Below are 24,948 nucleotides of genomic sequence, written 5' to 3'. Positions count from 1 at the left end.
ACGGTTGATGGGCTCAGGAGTAGACATCTGACTTAAGAGAAAGCCTGGGCAGCCCATGTCTCTTGGGAATCCAGAGAGACTGCATCAGTTGGCTGCATGCACTGGAACTACAAGGTGGCAGAGAATAAGGGCAACTGAGGCTGATATTTGGAGACTTCTGTTTTGAGTCATGTGATTATGGTCTAAACCCAGTTGGCCACTAGTGTGGTCAATTGAGGTCATATGAGAGAATTCATGCTTTGCCACCTAATGATCTGTTTTTAAAAATAAACATTTTATTCTTTTTTTTTTTAAAGATTTATTTATTATTTTAGAGAGAGTGTGAGAGAGCATGTGTGAGCTGGGGGAGGGGCAGAGGGAGAGAAAGAATCTTAAGCAGACTCCTTGCCCAGTGCAGAGCATGATGCAGGGCTCGATCTTATAACCCTGAGATCATGACCCGAGCTGAAATCAAGAGTTGGACGCCCAACCGACTGAGCCACCCAGATGCCCTCCAAATTTCATCCTTTTAAAATTAGCTATGCATCAACACTATAGATTAAAATAGATCTAAAGAGCAAATGAAAAATTTAATTGTAAATATTAGTATTTGCACAATTGGGTACCTTTCTCACTAGTTCTTATGATTACTTCATCAACTTAATTATCATCTGGGTTCTTCTATACATTTCCATTCAGCCATAAATAAATACAGCACACAGTTACAACTATACATAAACTTATTAAAGGGTAAGTCAGATTATGTCACTTCTCTGACCTATAAGGCACTACCCGATCCACCATCTGTTATGTAACCTCTCTGATTCCCTATTAGTCCCATCTTTGCTACATTGGCCTCCATATTCCTTCAACATGCCAGGCACATTCCTGTTCCTTGGCTGTAATAGTTTCCTAGGGCTGCCATAATAAAGGACCACCAACTGGGTGGCTGAAAACAACAGAAATTTATTGTCTCACAGTTCTGGAGGCTAGAAGTTAGAAAATCAAGATGTTATCAGGGCCATGTTCCCTCTGAATCCCATAGCAGAGACTATTCCTTGCCTCTTCCTAGTTTCCAATGGTGGCCATCAATCCTTGGCATCCCTTGACTTGCAGCTGCATCACTACAATCTCTGACTCTGTCATCACGTAGCACTCTTCCTAAATATCTGTGCCTCTGTGTCCTCTTATAAGGACACCAGTCCTTCATATTGGATTGGGCCAACTCTGATGACCTCATCTTCACTTGAGTGCATCTGCAAAGTTCCTATTTCCAAATAAGGTCAAATTTCACAGGTACCAAGGATTTAGGATTTCAATATATTATTTGGGAGACATAATTCAACCCACAACGATGGCCCTTGCGTTGTTCCTTCTGCCTGAAATGCTCTTTCCCCAGATGTCTGCATTACCACCTTCTCACTTTCTTCTGGTCTTTAACGTCACTTTCCTTGTGAGGTCTTCCATACCCCTTATCTGAAATGGCAACACCCCTTCCCCAGCATTTCCAAGTTCCTGCCTCTGCTTTATTTTTCTCTTTATCATTCATCATAGTATCTGTTCTGTTTCACTTATTTATATTGTACATTTTCTGTCTCCCCTGGTATAATGTAAACATCCACTTATGGAAGGCAATCCGTGAAAGAGAAATTCATGGTGTTTGTTGAGAGTTAGCATGTTCTGCTTCCTGTGAAAAAGTAAATCTCTGGCAGCATGTTTTTTCTGGTCCTGGGCCTCAGTTCTAAGACTGAGAGCCTCTGTGGAGAAGGGGGTTCACAAAGGACAGAGAAGATAGAGTTCCAGAGAATGAGGAAACTCTGGGTTATTACTAACAGACCATGCTTAGTTCAAGAACCAACAGGGCAGGAAAATACTCACTTTCTCCATCAATCAAGAAGCCAAGAAAGAGATTTACTGAGTTGGGACAGAAGGGAAGGAAGATAATGCTTTTTTTGGCCTCCTGGATAACTTCAGATCAGGATCTTAATTGAAAAGTAGAACTATTTTCTTTATCTGGCTTTGCCATGGACTAGCCGTGTGACCTTCAGCAACATTTTACCCCTCTCTGAGCCTTCATTTTCTCACTGTTAAATGAGGCAGTTGAATGAGACAGTCCCTTCAGTCTCTTTCAACCACGCCAGTCTGTGTCACCTTAAACTCTAACCTCCATGAAGCTGGATCACCTCTTGTTTTCTTCCAGGTACCTAGCACCTAACATAGGGCCTAACATGTAGTAGCACCCAGCATGATAATGGACCCTCAAGACATACTAGCATCGAATGAATAGATGAGGATTACACAAACTATCTAGGTAACTTTTGAAGGAGAGGAAAGAGAAATCAAGGAATCTCATTCCATGGAGTCATATAGAAGATGTTTTTAATAAACTTGAAACCTTTATTGTAACCAAAAAGCCATTTCCTGAGATTTGTTTTAAATATTTAGAGCACCAGACAGTGGAGTATAAAGCTATTTAAACCAACTGTGCGCCCCTCCCCACCCCCAGGGCCTTACCCTTTTGTTGGGGAGACAGGAAATGCATACCACAGATGCTAAACTACGGAAGAAATCTTCAGCAGAGCCTGGTCAGTGGTACTTAGGCTCTAAGAGCTCACAGTTTGCAGGGTTCATGGAGAAGTCTGAGAGGGAGAGACGAGCTGAGCGACCTCTTGGGGTCCCAACTCTTCCGCTCCAGCTCCCGGAAACTTTGTCCATCCTAAGCTGGGAGCAAAAAGTACAGCAGCAGGGGTCCTCATCCGCTGTCCTCTATACCCCCTGGAGCCGAGGCAGGTGAAAAACAAACCACCCTCTGCTCTTCTGTCCTGTCCCAGAATCTTGAGTCAAGTCCGATTTTTGCCCAGTTCAAGCCAAGAATTGCTCTTTATCGGCCAACTCCCTGCTCTTTATCGGCCAACTCCCTGACTAATGGTTTTCTATCTTGATTTGAAAACAGCCTAGAGGGGCGCCTGGGTGGCTTCAGTCGTTGAGCGTCTGCCTTCGGCTCAGGTAATGACCGAAGGGTCCTGGGATCGAGCCCCGCATCGGGCTCCGTGCTCAGCGGGAGGCCTGCTTCTCCCTCTCCCCCGTCCCCCTGCTTGTGTTCCTTCTCTTGCTGTGTCTTGCTCTGTCAGATAAATAAATAAAATCTTAAAAAAAAAAAAAAAGAAAACAGCCTAGAAAAGCCTTGAGTTTAAGGAGAGTCCCTCTGAGTCATGGCTCAGAAAAACCTCTACATGTCATCCAATTTGATTTTATAAAAGCATTCAGCTTTTAGACCACAGGAGCTGCCTCTCCGTTCTTAAATAAAGTGAATGTGGCTCTGGACCTGGGACAGGCAGGCTTGTCTTCTAGTTCAAGCTGCCTCACTTAAGGATAGTTGGTGTTTGACATGTCACTTCTCTCTGAGCCGGAACTGTCTCCTCTGTAAAGGAAGGACTGTAACAACACGACACACACACTCACTCCACCACCACCCCCGCCTGGGCACAGCGTTATTCTGAGAGTTAAATGAGATCACTTCTGTCACGGTATTCTACACTATACAAGTATAAGTTCTCTTCATTATCAGATTTCAGCTTTGGTGAGTCATTTCGGACATCAGTTCTTGACGTACGTGTCCTTCACTTAATCCCACCGCCAACTATTTCTCCTTCATTTCTTTTTCCTAGAGAAATTATAAAGCTGGTGCTGTGCATACTCCTGATGGAGTCTACTCCTATACTTTACCTAACATCACTCGGGCTCCACTCTCCCTTCACAGTGGGACCTACCAGCTGTTACTCCCTCCCTCTGTCAGTAATTATTCAGGAAGTCTTCTCCCAGCCCAGACTATCACCATGCACACCCGCATATCTGAAACTGACATATTTAACCTTTGATCTAGTTGTTGTCATGTGTAGAAACCCAAGTAACGATGGCCTATAAGAGTCAAGAGACCTGTGTTCCAGAATTAGCATTATTTTTGATTACCCAGGGAGCTCTGGGCCATTCCATTTGATAAACATCTATTCAGGTCAAGGGAGTGGGGGGGGGGGGGTTGTTGCCTGCTGCGCAGAAACTCAGAAATTTTGTAGGTCACACGGAGAAGTAAGCCTCCACGATGAACAGTGTGCTATAAAGTGGCACACATATACACATAATAAGGGCACACAGAGGAAGGAACAATTTCATCAACCTTCAAGGGTTATAGAGGTACCACTTCAGAGAGGAGGTGACATCTGAGCTAGGCTTTGAAGGAAGACAAAAATTTTGCAAGGCTAAGAAAGAGATGCAGAAGGAAGAACATTAAGACGTGAACAAAATTGCGTGCCGAAGAAATGAAAAGAGTTTGGATGGTCAGAGCATAGGATGTATGGTAGGGAGGGTAGGGAATGAGGCTAGAAGAAAGTTGGGCTGGGGTTGCATGGGACCTAGAGTGCCAGGCTCGGCCATTTGGGCTTTATTCTCTCCAGCCCTTCTCAACAAGGGTTTCACAAGAAAACTAAGCCCTTTTGACCTAAGTCATCCATTGTACAAATGAATTTCTCCCCTCTGTACCTAGAATGACACAGGTTATGTACCATCCTGGAGAGAACTGAGAAAAGAGTCACTCAAATCATTTTCTGTAAGGCTCGATGGTCACATGGAAGCCCAGTTGAGAAAGCCTGCTAGGCGATGGCAAGTCATCCAACATTTATAGAAAGCAAGTGACAACCTCAGGTATCATAGAAACATTACTCTGCTGACAATGAGGAGAATGATTTAGAAAGAGTACAGGTAGAATAAAATTCTACTGCAATAATTCAGCGGGGTGATGGCCAGGGCTCAGGATGATGACAGTAGACACAGAGGAAAGGGACATCCAGAGACATTGGGGAGGCAGAATGGATGGAGTGATTCAGTGCTGTCTTCCTTGGCTTCCTAGCTATGGCATGAAGTCACTTGCTCCCTCCAGATTCAGGCTGGAGCCTTCCTGAAGAGCGGGAAATCCATCAGCCACAAACCACCACAGGGGTGGTGCATGCTGCCACTAAATCTGGACTTTATCATGCTCTGGTGAACTCTGCACACCCTGATAGGCTCCGAGTTATGACTTTTCTCTTATACCCTTCCCCCTTCTTGCCAAGTCAGTCCAGTCCTCCTAACTGACCTGCAGCCTAATTCCCCTGCCCGGCCCCACAACTCCCTGCTGGGTGGGACACAAGCCTTGCCCTGAACTCCAGACTGCTTGCCTGCTCTCCTAACACTCTGCTTCCCTATTCCGCCCCATTCTTCCAGGGCGCTGGGTCTGCTCCCTGTGCTCTACCCTGGGCCCCCAAATCCCACAGCAGCGTTAGTACTGCCAGCTCTAGTGCTGCTTGATCCCAGCTTCCTCCTCCTGCCAGACAGGCCCATGTCACTGAGGTCCCCTCCTATCTCACCCCTAAACCCACCCGAGTTTCAGATATCACCAAGCTGTCTGTGCTCTCATTTGCAACATAGGGGGTCATACTAGGTGACTTCTAAGGGAGCTCCCTTCCAACACTAACATCCTGTGTTTCTAAGTAAGCCAACTGTAGAAGAAGTCTGCACTGGCACAGGACAATTGAGGCTGGGAGCAAGTGAATCAGACTCAGCCAAACTGTCAACTAACTGTGAAGCCAGGAGATTAGAGTGTAGCACGCCACTGGGCAGACAGCAGCTGAGACTCAAACCACAGATTAGCTGACCCAGACAGCTGTGTGGACGAGATGACTGATGCCATACTTAGTTTATTAGTCACATTCATGTTCAAGGAATTAATGACATCATTTTTATCCCCCCAAATAGGACAACATTCACTTATGACCTAAAGCTATTTCACACGATGATTAGAACTCTACCTTTTCTCATGGTTAGTGCTGGTGATTTGGGATTAAATATTATCCCATTAGTATTTTTTTTTTCCCTTTCCTACATGCACTCCCCGAGGGTCAGCTTCACTCTCAAGACTTCCTAAGCTCCTCCAAGATGCTTCTCACGGTGTGTGCAAGAGAGAACACAGATCTTTGAAGACCTAGGTTTGAATCCCACAGCTACTTACAAGTCATGTGGTTCTGGAAAAGTTAGTTAATCTCTTTGAGCTTTGGAAATAGGATAATAATACCTGCCTTGCATAGTGGTAGCCTAAATGAAAAGTGCCTGGCCTGCAGAAGGTTCTCAATAAAGGAGTTCTCCCTCACACCAACCCTGCTGTCTTCCATGTCTTCACATCTCTTTGCTCTCAGAATTGTTTCTCCCGGGCTTGCCTAGATTCTTCCTCTCTTTCCTACTGGAGCCTACAAGGTTCCTGCCTGTCCACACAAGTTTCTGCTCCAAATTTCAGACCTAAGGCATGCTGAGTCAGCACTAGCCCTTCCTGGAGTAGGGGCTCCTCCTGCCCACCCCTGGTTACAGCTGAGCAATCACAGGCCAAGAAAAATCTTGATCAGAAGATGAGATCATAACTGAAGTCTCTAAGAGCTCCATTGTCTCAGCTCCAGGATCTGATACATGGAAGATGTGAATGCTAGTGCTGTAATTCAGTGTAGGGCCAGGCAGGAGATTCCAAGAGACAGTGCTGAAGTGGGGAGGGGGGTAAAGTAGGATGCCTCGAAGTTGCTGAGCGCATGATTTAGCTGTGGTACACATATCTGTGGCTGGCTAGGGGGCTAACACTCTTGGTTCTTCCTATCAGGGACCAGTATACACATGGGCTGTAAGAGCCTTTGAGATCATTTAGATCTACTTTCCTTTATACAAGTGGAGAAACTGAGGCTTAGAGGAGGGAAATTACTTCCCCAACCCACATAGAAAGGGCCAGAGTGGCACCTGAACCCAGGTCTCCAGATTCTGTGTCCATAACTGTGTCTGTTATCCTATGAAAAAAACAGTAAATTCTTAAAATTCAACCCATTGTGGACGCTCAATAAATTGGATTGTTGAATAACATGTGGAGGGAATGTTTGCTAACAGGGTTTCTAAGGAAGAGAGCATTCACTGATTGACTAAATATTTGTTGAGTCCCAGAAGGTAAGGAAGGGCCAAATTATGAAGGATATTGAATGCCATGCTTAGGAGTGTGAATTCTACTTGAAAGGCAACGTGAAACCATCAAAGAGTTCAGAAGAGAGGATTGACATGATCGGTTTGGGAAGATTATTCTGGTAGCAGAGGGGAAGATGGATTAGAAGGCATCAGGAAGGTGCATGAGGACGTAGGAGGTTTTAGAGTAGTCCTGGCAAGAGGTGATTGATGGATGTCTAAAGCAGTGTAGTGCCAGTAGAATGGAGAGGAGGCAGGAGAGCCAAAGGCCATTTCCTAAGTGCAGTGAATGGTACCTGTGGTCAGTGGAATGACAAGTAAGGCCAGGTGGGGTAGAAGGCTGGGCCAAAGTACTACCTCTCAAGACTCTAGACCCCTGCCCAGGATCCCAGGCTAATTAAGCAGGCTCCACTCACAGCAGGGCAATGTTTGATGCTCACAGCACCGGGCAGGCCATAGGCTGCTAACAGTCATTCACGGTCACTGACATTCTGACTGTGATAAACCACGGGCATCTGCTTTCCCAGCAAAGTGCAGCGGAAGTGGTTGGTTGGGACACACAGATAAGAAGTACTGTTAGAAGTGTTACCTGCCTAGAGGTTCCAGTTAAGGGTAACGTTTCTTAAAGATGAAAGCTTAGGGGCGCCTGGGTGGCTCAGTTGGTTAAGCGACTGCCTTCGGCTCAGGTCATGATCCCGGAGTCCTGGGATCGAGTCCCACGTTGGGCTCCCGGCTCAGCGGGGAGCCTGCTTCTCTCTCTGACCCTATCCCCTCTCATGCTGTTTCTCTCTCTCTGTCAAATAAATAAATAAACAAAATCTTAAAAAAAAAAAAAGAAAAAGATGAAAGCTTAGTGTTTCTAAACCTTAGCTGGATAATTTCAATTTACTGGTTCAAGGTAGGTATCATCCACTCCTAGCTATGGAGGTTATGTCTTTTAACAGTTAATAGCAGTGTCAGGAGGTCTGAGTCCAGACTGGTCGTCACTAGCTGTGTAAGCTTGAGCAAGTTACTAAATCTCTTTAAGTTTCCTCAACCATAAAGTAAGGATAACAGTAGTACCTTTGTGAGGCTTGTTGTCCTAATGATATGAGATAATGCATTGTAAGTGCTCAGTACAATGCTTGCCACAGAGCAACTGCTCAGAGTCAGCTAGAGTTAACTTTAATAGCTCTACTGAATTCGTTTGTAGCATGGTAGATATATTTACAAAGATCACTTTTGTAAATGTAAAAAAAAAATTTGTGTTCTAATTTTTAAAAACCTCCTGTTGGAATGTGTTTTAACTACATTTCAAAGATTCATGGATGAGGGGTAGGACAGAACACGGGATACATTGTATATACAGATTTTGTAAGGGGGTCATAAAAGCTTTTTTTTTTTGGCTTCCCCCAAATTTTGTGCTCAAAGACTTGATTTTGCTATTGATTTGCTGGGTGACTTTGAATAAGTCCATTTAACCTTCAAACCTCTTTTGCTTCTTCTGCAAAGTAAGTGGGCATAGTCTACAGGGTTTCAAAAGGCCTTACCAATTCTAAAATAAGTATATGGACTTATTTTTTTCTTTTGCATAGCTATAAGAGCAGGTCAAACCCCAATTATTTCTGATGAAGCCCAAGAACTCTTCACAATTATCAGGAATTATTGCCAAGAATCTAACTATCATCTTTATTACGATGTATTCATTTATTTATCTAGTGGTTTGACAGGGTATAGTTGACCTGGAACATTGGGAAGGATATTCACAGCTGACAAGCAGAAAACTGGAACCAGGGGCTCCTGGTGGCTCAGTTGGTTAAGTGCCTGACTCTTGATTTCAGCTCAGGTCATGATCTCATGGTCATGAGATCAAGCCCTGTGTCGGGCTCCATGCTGAGCATGGAGCCTGCTTAAAATTCTCTCTCTCTCTACTTCTCCCTCTGCCCCTCCCTGCCAAAAGGAAAGCAGGAAGGCAGGAAGAAAATGAACCAGAACTTGAGTTTCCTTGTGCTTCCTGGTCTTTGGGGGAAAATGACTCTATTTTTCCTTAAGATTTTTTTTATTTATTAGAAAGAGAGAGCACAAGCAGGGGGGAGCGGGAGAGGGATAAACAGGCTCCCTGCTGAGCGGGTAGCCCAATGTGGGGCTCGATCCCAGGATCTGGGATCACGACCTGAGCTGAAGGCAGACAGTTAACCGACTGAGCCATCCAGGCACCCCTGGCTTTTTTTTTTTTTAAACTCTATCATCTGTTCATTTTTAAAAATTTTTTATTGTTATGTTAATCACCATACATTACATCATTAGTTTTTGATGTAGTGTTCCATGTTCATTGTTTGTGTATAACATCCAGTGCTCCATTCAATATGCGCCCTCTTTAATACCCATCCTCCCACCCCCCTCCCCTCTAGAACTCTCAGTTTGTTTTTCAGAGTCCATTGTCTCTCATGGTTCATCTCCCCCTCCGATTTCCCCCCCTTCATTCTTCCCCTCCTGCTATCTTCTTCTTCTTCTTCTTCTTTTTTTTTTTTTTTAACATATATTGTATTATTTGTTTCAGAGGTACAGATCTGTGGTTCAACAGTCTTGCACACTTCACAGTGCTCACCATAGCACATACCCTCCCCAGTGTCTATCACCCAGCCACCCTATCCCTCCCACCCCCCACCACTCCAGCAACCCTCAGTTTGTTTCCTGAGATTAAGAATTCCTCATATCAGTGAGATCATATGATACATGTCTTTCTCTGATTGACTTATTTCTCTCAGAATAACACCCTCCAGTTCCATCCATGTTGTTGCAAGATCTCATTCTTTTTGATGGCTGCATAATATTCTAGTGTGTGTGTGTGTGTGTGTGTGTGTGTGTGTGTGTGTGTGTGTGTATATATATATATATATATATATGTATATAACCTCTTCTTTATCCATTCATCTGTCGATGGACATCTTGGCTCTTTCCACAGTTTGGCTCTTGTGGACATTGCTGCTATAAACATTGGGGTGCACGTTCCCCTTCGGATCCCTACATTTGTATCTTTGGCAAGGGCAAAAATGAACTATTGGGACTTCATCAAGATAAAAAGCTTTTGCACAGCAAAAGAAACAGTCAACAAAACCAAAAGACAACCGACAGAATGGGAGAAGATATTTGCAAATGACATATCAGATAAAGGGCTAGTATCCAAAATCTATAAAGAACGTCTTAAACTCAACATCCAAAGAACAAATGATGCAATCAAGAAATGGTCAGAAGACATGAACAGACATTTTTCCAAAGAAGACATCCAAATGGCCAACAGACACATGAAAAAGTGCTCAACATCGCTCGGCATCAGGGAAATCCAAATCAAAACCTCAATGAGATATCACCTCACACCAGTCAGAATGGCTAAAATTAACAAGTCAGGAAACGACAGATGTTGGTGGGGATGCGGAGAAAAGGGAACCCTCCTACACTGTTGGTGGGAATGCAAGCTGGTGCAGCCACTTTGGAAAACAGTATGGAGGTTCCTCAAAAAGTTGAAAACAGAGCTACCATACGATCCAGCAATTGCACTACCGGGTATTTACCTCATCTGTTCATTTTTATTGTCAAAGTTTCTCTGAGATTGGTTTTTGGTGATAAGTTCATCAGTTTGGCAAAGTGCAGGGAATAGATGAGTAAAGATCAACTTTGTGAGCAAACATTTCAGGTCTAGCCCCAGTTGTCCCTGCAGCCCTTTCCCGCTCCTTTGTTTTCACACATTCTGATACAACCAGACTGACCTTGGCTGTTTCCTCAGATACTGTGTATTTACAGCTTCGTGTTTTGCTAATACTGCTCTCAACCTAGAAACCTTCCTTTCTGAATTTTTCCTCCACTCTCACTGCCAACATTGTTGTGTCCAAATCCTCCCCATCCTTCAAGGCTTGGTAATGTTACATCTCTACAAAGCGTAGATAATCTTTCTCCAAGGGTGCAGTGAATATCTCCATCAGCTGTGCCCCTAGAACTCAGATATGTGCTTTTGATATGCCGCTCTCAGATGGTCCCGGTGCCCACAATAGCACAGTTGTCAGACACAGGATCTGCAGTCACACCCACTTGAGTTCAAATCCTTACTGGAGCCTGAGCTGTGATTTTGGGCAAGTGGCAAGCCTCTCCATGCCTCAGTTTCCTCATCTGTAAAATGGAGCTAATAGCACCTACTTCATGAAGTTTTTGTTAGGTTTAAATGAGCCAGTACATGTAAAGCATTTATTTATTTATTTTTTTAAGTTTTTTATTTTATTTTTTATTTTTTATTAGAGAGAGAGAGAGAAAGCACAAGCAGGGGGGAGCAGCAGGCAGAGGGAGAGGGAGAAGCAGGCTCTCTGCTGAGCAAGGAGCCTGATGCGGGGCTTGATCCCAGGACCCCGGGATCATGACCTGAGCCGAAGTCAGACACTTAACCGTCTGAGCCACCAAGGCGCCCCACATGTAAAGCATTTAGAACAGTGCTTTGCCCATAGTGAGTGTTTAGTAAATGCTAGCTATCATTACTACTTTCTCCTTCTACCTTATTTTATAGGTACAACATCACTGTCTTATGTTTCCTCCTAGACTCTACACTCCTTGAGAGCAGGAGGATTTGTGCCTGTTCATTTTTTGTAGCTCTTTATGCCTAGAACTTAGCACACAAAACTAGTTACCTGACAGATTTTGGAAAACTTAGGTCCAAATCATTTCTATCTTTTCATCCCTAATATTCACAAGGTGACTTTAACCATGGAATAAGCAATTCCATGAATTAAAGAAGTCTATTATAATTAAATGTCACATTGTCACTGGGGCATCTGGGTGGCTCAGTTGGTTAAGTGACCGACTCTTGGTTTTGGCTCAGGTCATGATCTCCAGGTTGTGAGATTGAGCCCGGTGTCCGGCTCTGCACTCAGCGTGGGGTCTGCTTGAGATTCTTTCCGTCTGCCTCTCCCTCTGCCCCTCCCCGTACTTGCATGCGTGTGCACATGCACGCTCTCTCTCTAAAATAAATAAATAAATAAATAAATAAATTAATTAATTAAATAAACAAAATCTTTACAAAAAACAAATGTCATATTGGACATTAGACTAAACAGTCTGTAGTCAGTTGCATGCTAATGCATGTGGCAGGCCAGGGCCTTTTAAAGAATGTTACATGTGGTGCACAGCTATGTGACTCAGGGCCCCCAGCTCCTGTTCCTGGTCCCATTCCACTGCTCTAAACAGCCAGATTCAATTACCTTTACTTCCTATGGCTGTGGGTCAGCCTGGTTCCAGCTGGCTGCGCACAGTGATGACCGAGGCTACCATAGAGAGCAGTCCACTTTGCAGAAAGCAGCCTCACCCATGATCCATAGACCAGTTGGTGAACAAACATGTACTAAGGGAAAACATCATGTATTACTCCTGTGGGACAAAGTTCAGTTGTAGTCAAGATTACAGGTCAAAGTCAGATCTGTTTCTGAGATATTTTCCACATCTTTTCCTGATATTTCTGACATTTTTGCAGAGACACTTCTTGGTCTATGATCATGGATTTGTGCCAAACAGCAGTTTACCCAACACTGTGATTCATTTATTTGTTTTCTATACACTGTTTGACTTTTCTCATATTTGGCTTTGGCTGAAGACACTCAGCATATGCTTTATGTGGCTAACCAGTCAGACTTTTTAGTATTTTTGGATCTTAATACAAAAAAGAAATTAATCTGGGAATATATCCAAAGGTAACAAAAACATTAACACGAAAAGATATCTACATCCCCATGTTCATAGCAGCATTATTTGCATTAGCCAAAAAGTGGAAACAACCGAAATATCCATCAATGGATGAATGGATAAAGAAGTTGTGGTATCTATATACAATGCAATATTATTCAGCCATAAAAAATGAGGAAATTCTACCATTTGCGACAACATGGATGGACCTTGAAGGCATTATGCTAAGTGAAATATCAGACAGAGAAACACAACTCTTATACAATCTCACTTATATGTGGAATCTAAAAAAAAAAAAAGAAAAGCAAAAAAAAACCTTGTTAAAAAAAAAAAGATCAGACTTGTTACTGAGGTGGGGGGTTGGTAGGGAGAATGAGAGGAAGGTGGTCAAAGAGTACAGACTTCCACTTGTAAGATAAAGAAGTACTAGGGACGAAATACACAATACACTACATGCCACCTCTAGCTAACACTGTTGTATCACATATAGGAAAGCTGTTAAGAGTATAAATCCTAAGAAAAATTTTTTCCCCTTTATTCTTTTTTTTAAAATTATTTATTTATTTATTTGACAGAGAGACCTAGTTGAGAGCAGGAACACAAGCACGAGTGGGAGAGGGAGAAGCAGGTTTCCCACGGAGCAGGAGCCTGATGCGGGGCTCGATCCCAGGACCCTGGGACCATGACCTGAGCCGAAGGGAGACGCTTAATGACTGAGCCACCTAGGTGCCCCTCCCCTTTATTCTTTTCTTCTTCCTGTATCTATATTAGCAGATAGATGTTAGCTGAACTTACGGTGGTCAGGACGTCACAATATATGTAAATCAAACCATCACGCGGTACACCTCTGAAACCTATATAGTGGTGTATGGCAATTATCTCTCAGTAAAACTGGAAAACAATTCAGACCAAAGGCTGGGATTTTTCTAATAATAAACCAGGGACTACTCATTTTCTTTTTAGTGAGTATTAACTTCAGTGTAGTTCTTCTCCTCTGTGAAATTTCACAGCATTAATGTTAAAACATAATTCAGGTCAAGTAGAGGATCAGCTCCTTGTATGTCATCATTAATACTTCCAAGTTCGCGAGTAAGAGCCATACAAAGTAGCACAGGCCCACAGAAATGGGCCTGGAGAAATTAGGCCCGACGGGGCTCAAAGAAATTAAGGTAGAAGATACTGCCTTCTCTTTGCTCTCAGGGGCATTATTTCTTTTCTCACAACTAACCTTAGACCCAGGCAAAGCAGGCAGTGGCCTATAGCACAGAGGGGTACTGAAAGTCTCCAAAGTCGGTTCTCCAACCTGCCTCTTACGTTTGCATTCTTACGTCTAGAGTGGCATTCCATTGGCAGAAGTTTGTTCCAGAGACTGCAGTCCATTCCCTTACTAATTCATTTGTTCATCCAATGCTTATTCGTGCCACTAAGTGCAGGAACTGGGGAAAGAAAAGTAAGACCAGAGCTTTTTGTCTTGTAGGAAGACAAAAATAGGGAGATGGGTAAAACTCTGTATGTTTGAGAAGTGTGGTGATAGAGCTTTTCTACGTATGGGGCTGCCAGAGAAGTAGGAGGTGATCCCAGAGAAAGGGATTTCATAGAAAACCACGGTAGAGGAATGATGAAGTCCTATCCTTCACGGAGGACAAGTAAAGTGAGGAAAGACAATGTTGAGTACAGATATCTCTGACGGGGGAATGCTTTAAGCTGGCTAGTGGTTATGAACAAGTAAAGTACATGGTAGCCTTTCAGGTTCACAACGTAACACCATCCAAAAGCTGGACAGAATTTGTCCCACAAGCTAAGACTTGATAGGAAAGTGAGTGAGAGTAGATAGATTGGGAGTCTGGGCTCCTGGGGGGGTGGGAGGGGAGGTGGTTGAAGAGGGCTCTTGGTTCTTGGAGGAACAACTTAGCGCACTAGGGCCAGAGTTTGAGGTGTCCTGAGACAGGCACTGGAAGAGGACGTCAGAAACCACCAAGCAAACTTTGCCTATTTGGTAATTTGGGGGAAAGTGGGCACTGGCTTAGTTTTGTGCAGTGAGGTACCAGAAGGAAGCCATCAGTTAAATCTGGATTAATGCGTTTATTTGATTAAAATAGGCAAAGCATGTGTTTGGCTTCGGGGCTAGAAGACCCTTGAATTCTCGAATTCTAATCATTCCTGCCACTGCACTGTAACCCTAAGCAGCATATGCTCTTCGTTCTAATTGGAGTACCTCTGCACCCTCTTCTTTGCCCTTCAAGTCTTCAACAAGTGTCCCCTACTTCCTCGATGGCTCAGACTATTAAGTGTGCCTGTTCTAAGCTCCCGTAACAGTACCTCTCTCTCATTAGATGAGCACCCACCACATTGGATTGTCCCTGTCTATTTACTTTTTGGTCTCCCCCTTCAGTAGGCTGAGCTTTCTGAGGGCAGAGATTGCCTTCCATCTCTCTATCCCCAGGACTTAGCCAGACTAGAATACAGTAGCTGAGGATATATTTCTGTGGTTCTGTGGATGGATAAATGGATGGATGAATTGAGCAAATGGATAAATGACTGGCCCAAGTCAAGAAGAATTTGCATTCTCCTTAGGAGTACAGACCTCAGGGAGTAAATGCTCAGAAAAATGTTGAACCTATTTTAATGCTGTGATGAACCATGGATAAAAAGCATGTGCCTTGGTCCAAATAAAACTTAGTTGCGATCTGGCATGCTTTATTTTCCGGTTCACAGTGAGCACTGTAATTTTAAGTCAAGGTTTGCTTAGTAGGCAGTTTTCAAAGATGTGGCAGGAGAAGCAATCTAATCGAAAAAGCTCACACTAGGAGCCAAGAGGTCTAGCCTCTCTTCCTGAGACCCCACCAACTTCCTGATTATGTAACCCAGATGAGCTTCTTATCTTCATATGCTTCCAGTCTCCCAGCCTCTAGTCTTTCCCCTTTGCACCCCATCCACCACCCACTTATCTTTCCTGAAAACAAATTAATCATCTTGTTTTTTTACTTTAAAACCCCCTTTGACTCCAGAGCAAAGTCCTAGCCCTTTAGCAGGCAAACAAGGTCTTTTTAGTATCTCTCAAGGCTGATGGTCTTTTATCATGTCTCTTCCATCCAGTGACTCCATGGTTCCCATTCCTCTAATCAAACCCTTTCACGCCTCTGTGTTTTTGCCACACACTGTCCCCAGTGTCAGCAATGTGTTCTTCTACACTCATTTTACCTAGTGAACACCTGCTTGTTCATCTTTCAAGACTTAGCCAATGGAGCCCAACGGTTGTTTCCTCAGCAAGGCCTCTTCTGACTTCTTCAGATAATGTGAGCACCTCCTCCACTCTGCTCTGACAGCATTTTCTATCCTTTATCTTAGACCACTTGTAAGTTCCATAGAAATTGTTTGCTTACTTATCCATCTCAGGTACAAAATTCTGAGTTCTTATAGGTTGGGACCATTGTTCCTATATCCCTAGTCATTAGCACTTAGGAGGTTCCCCAGTATATGCTGGTCAAGAAAATCAAAGGAGTTATATCGAATATTACATGTACTGTCTTCCTTACTGTGGCTGTTTTCACTTCTCATCCATCTCCGCATGAAATGTAATAATAAAGATTGGTTTATTGAGCACTGATCAGGCAGCAGGAACTTTTCTCTACCCTTTACATATGACAACTTCATTTAATCCTTACCTCAGCCCTGCAGAGCAGGCATTACCATTACTTTATTACTCTTAGTTTACAGATAAAGAAACTGAGGCCTAAAGAGGTTAAATATCCTTCCCAAGTCATACTTAGTAGATGGTAGAGCTAGGATTCAAATGAAGACTCCAACTTCAAAGCCCATGGCCTTTCCACAATGTCGCCAGAATGTAGGTTCTCACTTGGTTGTTTAATTGCTCTGAATTTCATTGAACAGGATTGCAAGAGTCAGGCTCACTCTGATTTCCAGCTGGGGACTGGCCATCTCCACAGCCCATCCATGAAACCCTAGACAGCCATATCTAAATGCTGGCGTGCATGAAGACAAAGCCCAGATCCTTTTCCTGGCAGGAAGCTGTGTCTTCTAGCACATGGAACCAGGACTGCATTTCCTGGGATTAGATGGAGCCCTCAGCACAGAGGCCCTCTCATGGGTTTGTCCTCAGTGTCCAGCCCAGAAACTGTCTGTTCCCTGGCTCCCTGGAGAATGAAAAATTATTGGCTTCTGGAATGTTTTTCTGGTCACTGAGCCCTCAAGGTGAAAGGTCTCTTGGATGGAAACCAACAGGCCAAGTTTACCCAACCCAGCAAGGCGTCAGGCAGCCCCGAGGCACATTCCACTAGATCCCACAGAACAGCTGGGGCTTCTTCTCCTCAGCATGATACCTGCCCTCGAAGAATGGAGGTCTTCCTGCCCCACTGCACAGCTGACATAAAGCAGAAATCCCACTGCAGAGCACCCTTCAGGCTGGAGACTGCACAGAGCCCTCAGAAATATTCTCTTCTCCCTCTGCTTTCCACTGTTGCTGCTAAGACTTCAGCTTATGGGGAGAAGAGAGGCTCACAAAACACTATGTGCTCCTGTCCTAAAAATGTCCCATAGGAATAGAGCCAGAAGGGAGCAGAATATTTACATGCTTGTGAACACCATTACATGCCAGCCATTTTATATACATCATCTCATTTAACCATTACTACAATTATTTTTCCCATTTTAAAGATGTACAAACTGAAAATGACTCTAACCACAATAGTGGCATATCTCCCTTCTTTGATAAAAGGGATCCTGTGAAACCTTGGACCTTGGGCCTGAAAATCAGTGACTGGAGCTCAGCATGAGGGTGAAGTGTAACGTAGCCACACAGGTAGTGTCCTTGCATTAGTCATGTCTGCTCATTGTCTGAGACTCTGTGATACCTTGCCCTGTGTATCCCTGCTGGAATCAGGAATTCTATCTGGGCCCCAAACCCAGCTGTACAGTACTAGGAAAAGGAAGCAGTTTGAGTTTTACAAGAAGAGCCTTGAACTAGGAGTTTGAATACATTTGCTTGAGTCCCAGCTCTACAATTTAATATATGAGATCTTGCCTTGGTTTTCTCATCTGTGAAGTGGGAATAATAATGATTGATTTCCTACTTTGGGTTTCTGATGATTAAATGAAATATTGCATGTGTGGTGTGGGGAAGGCCCAAAGAGACTTGGCCTATTCATAAATGAGCCATGTTCTTGTCCACTGCCCCTTCTATGGAGCTCCATCATGACTGGACAGCACTCCAGAAAAGAATAACTTTTCTCCTACCCTCTTCCCCACAAGCTAAATGAAGAGCAGGTTGGTTTGGAGGAAGGAGCATAGACTAGGAATTCAATTACTTGGGTTTGAGTCCTGGTTTTATTAACCATTGGCTATGAGATAATTGAGTCACTGAGCCTCAATTTTCTCATCTGTTGAGTGGGGATAATATCAGTATTTATCTTCTAGGGGTGCCATGAAGACTATATGAGTGCATCAGTGCTTTATAGATTCTAATGTGCTATACAAAGGCAAGTTATTCATCTAACAAAGTTTTTTGACCATCTGCTATGGACTAGGCATGTTCCAAGTGATGACAATCCAAAGACAATAAGACATGGTATTCATTAAGCTCACAGTCTGTGGAGGAGATGGAAGCATACACAAGTAATTACAACACAGTGTGGTAAGTGCCATGACAGGGAAGCATAGAAGAGGGGCACTGTATTAGTTATCTATTGCTGCAAAACAAATTACCCCAACATCAAGTAGCTTAAAACAACAAGCATTTATTATCTCACATATATTCTAGGAGTCAGGAATCTGGGAATGGCTTAGCTGGGTAGTTCATGAGGTCAAGCTGTTGGCCAAGGCCATAGTCTTTGAAGACTTGACTAGGGCTGGAGAATCCACTTCTAAGCTCATTCATGTGGCTGTTGGCAGGAGGCTTCAGTTCCTTGCCATGTGAGCCTCTCCATAGGTCTGCTCAAGATATGACTTTCTCCAAGGGAAGTCATCCAAGAGAAAGAGAGCATGTGTGAGAGAGCATCCAAGAGTATAACCTAAACTTAGACATGCCATGCTATCACTTCTGCCATTTTCTATTGGTCACAAAGACCAACCATGGTACAATGCAGAAGGGCACTACACGAGGGTGTAACTTGCAGGAGGTGGGGATCATTGGGACCCATTTTGGATGCTTGCTGCCACAGGTACTAAACACACTAGGAGAGAGGAGCCAGGAAAATTGTCTAGAGCTTAAGCTCCGGTGTATTTTTACTGCTTCTTGTAGTTTCTGCTGAATGCTGGACTAGTAAGAGAAAACTTCCTTTTCTATCCAGATTATTCTGCTATTAGGTGGAAATGACATTGTACAAAATATAGAGCAAACACAGACTATCAAGAAATGGTAATGACTCATCAAAATAAAAAGCTTCTGCACAGCAAATTAAACAGTCAACAAAACTAAAAGGCAACCTACTGAATGGAAGAAGATATTTGCAAATGATGTATCCAATCAAGGGTTAGTATCCAAAATACATAAAGAACTGATACAACTCAACACCTCAAAAAACATAATCCAACTAAAAAAATGCAAAGAAGACATGAACATTTTTCCAAAGAAAACATCCAAATGGCCATAAACAGTATGGAGTTTCCTCAAAAAGTTAAAAATAGAACAACCCTATGATTCAGTAATTATGCTACTGGGTATTTACCCAAAAAATACAAAAACACTAATTCAAAGGGATATGTGCACCCTTATGTTTATTGTAGCATTATCTGCCCAATCATGGAAGCAGCCCAACTGTCCATTGATAGATGAATGGATAAAGAAGAAGTATGATGGATTATTATTCAGCCATAAAAAAGATGGAAATCTTGCCATTTGCAACAACATGGATGGAGCTAGAGAGTATAATGCTAAGAAAATATGTTAGTCAGAGAAAGACAAATACCGTATCTCACTCATATGTGGAATTTGAGAAACAAAACAAACAAGCAAAGGGTAAAAGAGAGAGAGAAAAAAAACAAGAAACACTCTTAACTATAGAGAACAAACTGATGGTTATGAAAGGGGAGGTGCATTGGGGGATGGATGAAACAGGTGAAGGGGATTTAGAGTACAATTATCATGATGAGCACTGAGTAATGTATAGAATTTTTGAATCACTATATCATACACCTGAAACTAATATACCACTGTATATTAACTATACTGGAATTAAAACAAAAAACTTAATAAAAAAGAAGTGGTAATGACTTTGATGGTGGGAGCATCTTCCAGTTCTGTCTTCAGAGCAACTGCATCCTGGTAGGTCAGTTCCCCAAAGGCCCTAGTATAGCCCTTCAAGTTCATAGCCTTCCCAGAGCTGACCACCAATCACTAGTACCCACCCCTATTACAGTGCAACTCACATTGTACCACAATTGTGTGTTTATGTGTCTCACATCCCTTTAAACTGCCCTGAGCAGGCAGGGAAAATGTCTGTCTGGTACACAGCTTGTCCCACATCTAGCATGGTGCTTGGCACTGTGCCTAACTGTTTGATAAAAGAATTAACAGAAACTGAATGAATACGGAATACACTGTACATGTTATAAGGTCCATGCAGGTAAGTAATTATCACAACATTTAAGAAGCTATGCTTTGTGTTTCCTGAGTGTCAGGTCCTATGATACATGCTTTATGTATATTACTTCATTTAACACTCATCACAGTCCTATGATAGGCTTTATTATCCCCATTTAACAGATGAGGAAACCAAGGTTACACAATTAGAAAATGGCGGAGTGTGGATTTGACACCAGGTCTGTCAGACTCCGAAGCTTGTACAACTAATCCTATCATATCTGGTAGCAGATCTTCTCAAACACACAAACAAAAAATTTCAGATCTTAAGGACTTTGGGTAGTTAACAAACCAGGTAAAAGAAAATTAAATAGTCTTAAGGAACAATTTGATCAATATCTAAAAACCAGGTGTTTCCCTTTCTCTCTCTCTCTCTTTCACACACACACATACACACATCCCTTATTTTTCCAGGAAAGCCCAGTTTAAGTTCCACCTCTTCCAGGAAGCCTTCTTTGACTCACAGTGATGCTTGTTGCCCCTAAATTCCTGCAGCACTTGTGATAGAGCCATTCAGTTGATACAAACTATGGTAGTCTTTTTTTTTTTTTTAAAGATTTTATTTATTTGACAGAGAGAGACACAGAGAGAGAGGGAACACAAGCAGGGGGAGTGGGAGAGGGAGAAGCAGGCTTCCCACCGAGCAGAGAGCCTGATGTGGGGCTCAATCCCAGGACCCTGGGACCATGACCTGAGCCGAAGGCAGATGCTTAACGACTGAGCCACCCAGGCGCCCCAAACTATGGTAGTCTTGATTTGCAGTATATCCTTTTTTACAACTCAGGCCCATCGCTTCCTTCTTAACACAGTGAGGGAGTTGGACTACTTCTTAAAGTCCTTTTCTGGCTTGCACATTGTAGGAGGTATTTCCCGACTCCCATTGGCATAATCACCTCCTTGCAGGGAGGACAGACAGCATGGTTGCATATGGCAGGCCCTCACCGATAGCAGAGCTTTTACCTGATTGTATTGGAAGAGCCTGCTTTCTACCATCTCCTGACGTCCCCGTAAGCTCCTGGGGACTCTTTATAATGTCCCAGCACCTAGCACAGGGCCTGGAGCACAGTAGGCTTTCTATAAATGTTTCCTGGATAAATACATGAATGAGTGAATAAATGAAGTGGTGGTGCTGACTGCTACATTAATGAAATCCTCTAATGTCATTGGCATTACTAAATTAACTAGTAATTTCTTTTGCTTGTTGGGTGCTTTGGCCTTCCCCAGGCAGCATCTCCTTCAGACCTTTCTCATCCCAGGGCTTTCTGCCCAAAGAACCAGTATGGAGCATTTAAAATCAGGGTGGACAGAGCTGTAGACACATGGGCAAACTTTAACTTGGCTTGTTCCAGACTGCCTGCCAAGTCATCACCCTTCTGTTTGGACTCAGTTACCACATTCTTTATTGCAAGATACTTTCATAACACGAGGCAATGCCCTTGCCTACAGCTTTATTTGCACTGGTTACATATGTGATCTGCTTGCTTTCGGATGTCACCACCCATCTCTGGCAGTTGGGGAGGGGGTTATGACTTCATTTCAGCAGTGGCGTCTCTCCTGGATCAGATGGGAACTCTCTGGGAAGCTTCCTACGGCAGCTGCTTTCACGCAGGGAAACAGGGTAACAGGAACCCTCCTACTGATCTTCATCAATGCCTTGGACAGGACCTTTACTTGTTTAACCTTTTCTCTATTTTCTGCCTTACTAGTGGGAAGGAATATAATGCAGTGGTAAAGAGCATGGATTTTGCAATTAGAGCTGGATTTTCATCCTGGTTCTGCCTCTTATTAGCTATGTCTCTTGGGCGAATTACTTCTTTGAGACTTGACTTTCTCACTTGTAAACTAGGACTACCAATATTATCTTCTTTGTAGGGTTGTGAGGATTGAGGTAATGCTGCGAAGAGTTTAGAATAAAGCTTGCAAATAATATGCCCTCAACCAATGTTAGCTATCATAATTCACTATTATTTAGTGTGTCCACTGCTCACACTGAGGATGGAGTGGGTAGTGAGAGGGTACAGGTAAGTTTTCATCGTCACCATCAACATTTTGATGAAAGGACAAAGAAATTCAGCTTTACTGAATGCTGGCCTGAGAGCCTTACTTACCTGAATCCATTTAATGTTTAGAAGGATCCCAACTTTACAGATAAAGCTGAGGGGATTAAGGAACTTGCTTGATGTCACACAGCCAGGGTGGGGAGCACATCTTCCTGACACACATTCTTTCCCTGTTCCCCCACAGAATGCTCTGGGGCCCATGGGGGCCTTTCATTTGGTCCTTCTCAGTGATGAATATTCATGCATTTACCTTGACTTACTTCTCTCCCACTTCCTTAACTGGCCCCAAGATATTCTATGAGTCCTGCTCCAACTTCTCTTTTCCACTCAGCTCACGTCAGTCTGGTTTCCTGGCAGAGCTGACTGCCCTGGCTAGAGGAGCATTCTTTCCTGTTTCTCTGGGTCTATTACCCTCCTCCTTTCTGTACCCAGCCATTTCATTTTCACAGCCTCAGCTTATCCTGTGCCTGGGATTGCCTGTGCTAGTATCAGCAGGATTGGTATCAATAACCCAGGCCAGACTGGCTCAGCGACACACAAGGAGGGGGGTGGAGAGGATGGGAGGGATAGTGGGGATGTGGGGGGTGCAGGTGACTGGGCTGGGGGTGGGGAGGCTAGTAGGGGGCTGATAGAGAGTCAGGAAAACAGCTGCCTTTTCAGGTGAGGACAGACAGTGTGCCTGGGGATCCTGCTGTGGCAACTGAGAAGTTAGGAGTACTCCGCCAGCTCTCCTGGCAAATCTCAGGGGGAGCAAAGACTTCAAGGCCTTGAACTCAGGGAAGTCAGGGTAAGGCAGGCTGAATGCTAGGTTTTAAGCTGATATCCTATCAGGAGGAGTTCATTTCCAAAAGGATCCAAAAATGGAGTGGGATTAGGGATTCATGGACAGACCTGGTTTCAGACAGTCTCTTTGTAATAATAAACCATCAGATGGTCCCAGAAATTCCATTATATTGGCACCCAGATTGGATGTCCCAGGCTGCCTCTCCTACTCAGAAGTTGTACCAAAAATTCTTTGGCAGAGTGGCTTCCAACTTTTAGTTCTGAAAATGCAGTCACCATACCTAACCCATATTCCATAATCTAAAATATTTGGAGGAATGGTTATAGGCTATTGTTGGCTTCCATTTTTTCTGACTTCCTGTAATAAATCTTTTTGTCTCCATGTTATTTTTTTTAATTAAAAAAGCGTTAACTATAGAAGTGCAAACTGTAAGTAAATAAATATATTCTTTGCAAAAAAAGTTTAAATGAGTAGCAAGTGAAAAGTAAAAATCCTGCTCACGCCCCCTCCCCCCCCTCCCCCCCACTTAACTCCACTTCCTTTTGTAAATTATCCTATTTAGTCAGTACCATCAGTTTCTGCTCTAAGTTTTTCTATGCACTTGGGAAGATGCAGTAGCATCTAGGATTACAGGCTGGGGGGACAGGAAGAGCTGACTGCCCTGGCTAGAGGAGCATTTTATCACTGACATTGTTTGTTTTCATTGTTCATGGTGATAATAAGAAGCAGATTAAATAGATTTTATTGTCATCTATTATTGTTTTCAAGTTATTCCTTAAAATTATTGTTTTGTTTTGTTTTTTTAAAGAATTTTTTATTTATTCATTTGAGACAAAGAGATACAGAGAGAGAGAGAGCAGGAGCAATGGGGAGAGGCAGAGGAAGAGGGAGAAGCCAGACTCCCTGCTGAGCAGGGAGCCCGACGCAGGGCTCCATCCCAGGACCCTGAGATCATGACCTGAGCCGAAGGCAGACGCTTAACCGACTGAGCCACCCAGGCACCCCTAAAATTATTGTTTTAAATTATCCTCAGTTGCTATATCCCTTTACTGCCTGCACTCAGGACAGACAGCTCCCCCTGCTTCACCCTACAGTGGTATGTCTCTGTGTACATGTGCAATATGTACATTCATGTATTTTTTTAATGGGATAATCTATATATATTGTTCAGCAATTTGCTTATCCTTCCTCACCTTCATTTAGCAATATGTCCTTGGGATCTTTCATTGATAGCACATGGAGTTAGTATAATTCTACCACCTTTTTTATTAACGGCTGCATAGTATTCCATAGTATAGTTGTACCATTCTCCTATTTATAGATATTAGGTCCTCCAATATTGTGCCACATCAAACACTGCAGCATCATGTATTTCCGGTGGCACAAAATTGGAAGTACTTTACTGTTTAATGTCCTAAGATAACATCTAACTTCTCTCTATAATACATGACAGTAATACTCATTTATCAAATGCTTAGTCTGTACAAAGATCTGTTCTAAGCACTTTGCATGTAGTAACTCACTCAATTCTCAGAACAACCTTGTGAAATAGGGAGTACATATTATCATCCTCATCTCACTGGAGAGGCACTAAGGTAATCTTACCCAGTCTCATAACTAATAAGTAGCAGAGCTGGGATTTGAACAAAGCACTCTGACTCCCGGATCTGCACCACTCACAGTGGTACAAGACAGTGCTAGACAAGGCTTCTGTGCATTTGTAAAAGCTCTTCTCCAGGTTAGATAGCTGGAAAAGAAAAATGCTGGTACATACTTCCAAGTAGCCCTGTCAAAACGGCAGTATCAAA

The 24,948-nt window shown here is 43.2% G+C and overlaps 1 long non-coding RNA gene across 6 annotated transcripts in view; it reads right to left on the bottom strand.

The window, feature by feature from the left end:
- The window catches only part of LOC118529351 (uncharacterized), a 100,435-nt gene that overhangs the window by 19,680 nt on the left and 55,807 nt on the right, over positions 1 to 24,948 (bottom strand). For 3 of the 6 annotated variants that reach the window (XR_013442509.1, XR_013442507.1, XR_013442506.1), the window contains exon 3: positions 7,589 to 7,792. The exons of 1 other annotated variant lie outside the window; for it this stretch is intronic. This is a non-coding gene — a long non-coding RNA (uncharacterized LOC118529351). Of the gene's footprint in view, positions 1 to 2,341; positions 3,104 to 7,588; positions 7,793 to 24,948 lie in introns of those variants that run through there. 2 more of the 6 variants (XR_013442510.1, XR_013442508.1) reach the window with 2 other exon arrangements.

This window comes from Halichoerus grypus, chromosome 11 (genome assembly GCF_964656455.1).
Source record: "Halichoerus grypus chromosome 11, mHalGry1.hap1.1, whole genome shotgun sequence".
NCBI classification, from domain to species: domain Eukaryota; kingdom Metazoa; phylum Chordata; class Mammalia; order Carnivora; family Phocidae; genus Halichoerus; species Halichoerus grypus.
This window is presented reverse-complemented; position numbering and strand designations above follow the sequence as displayed.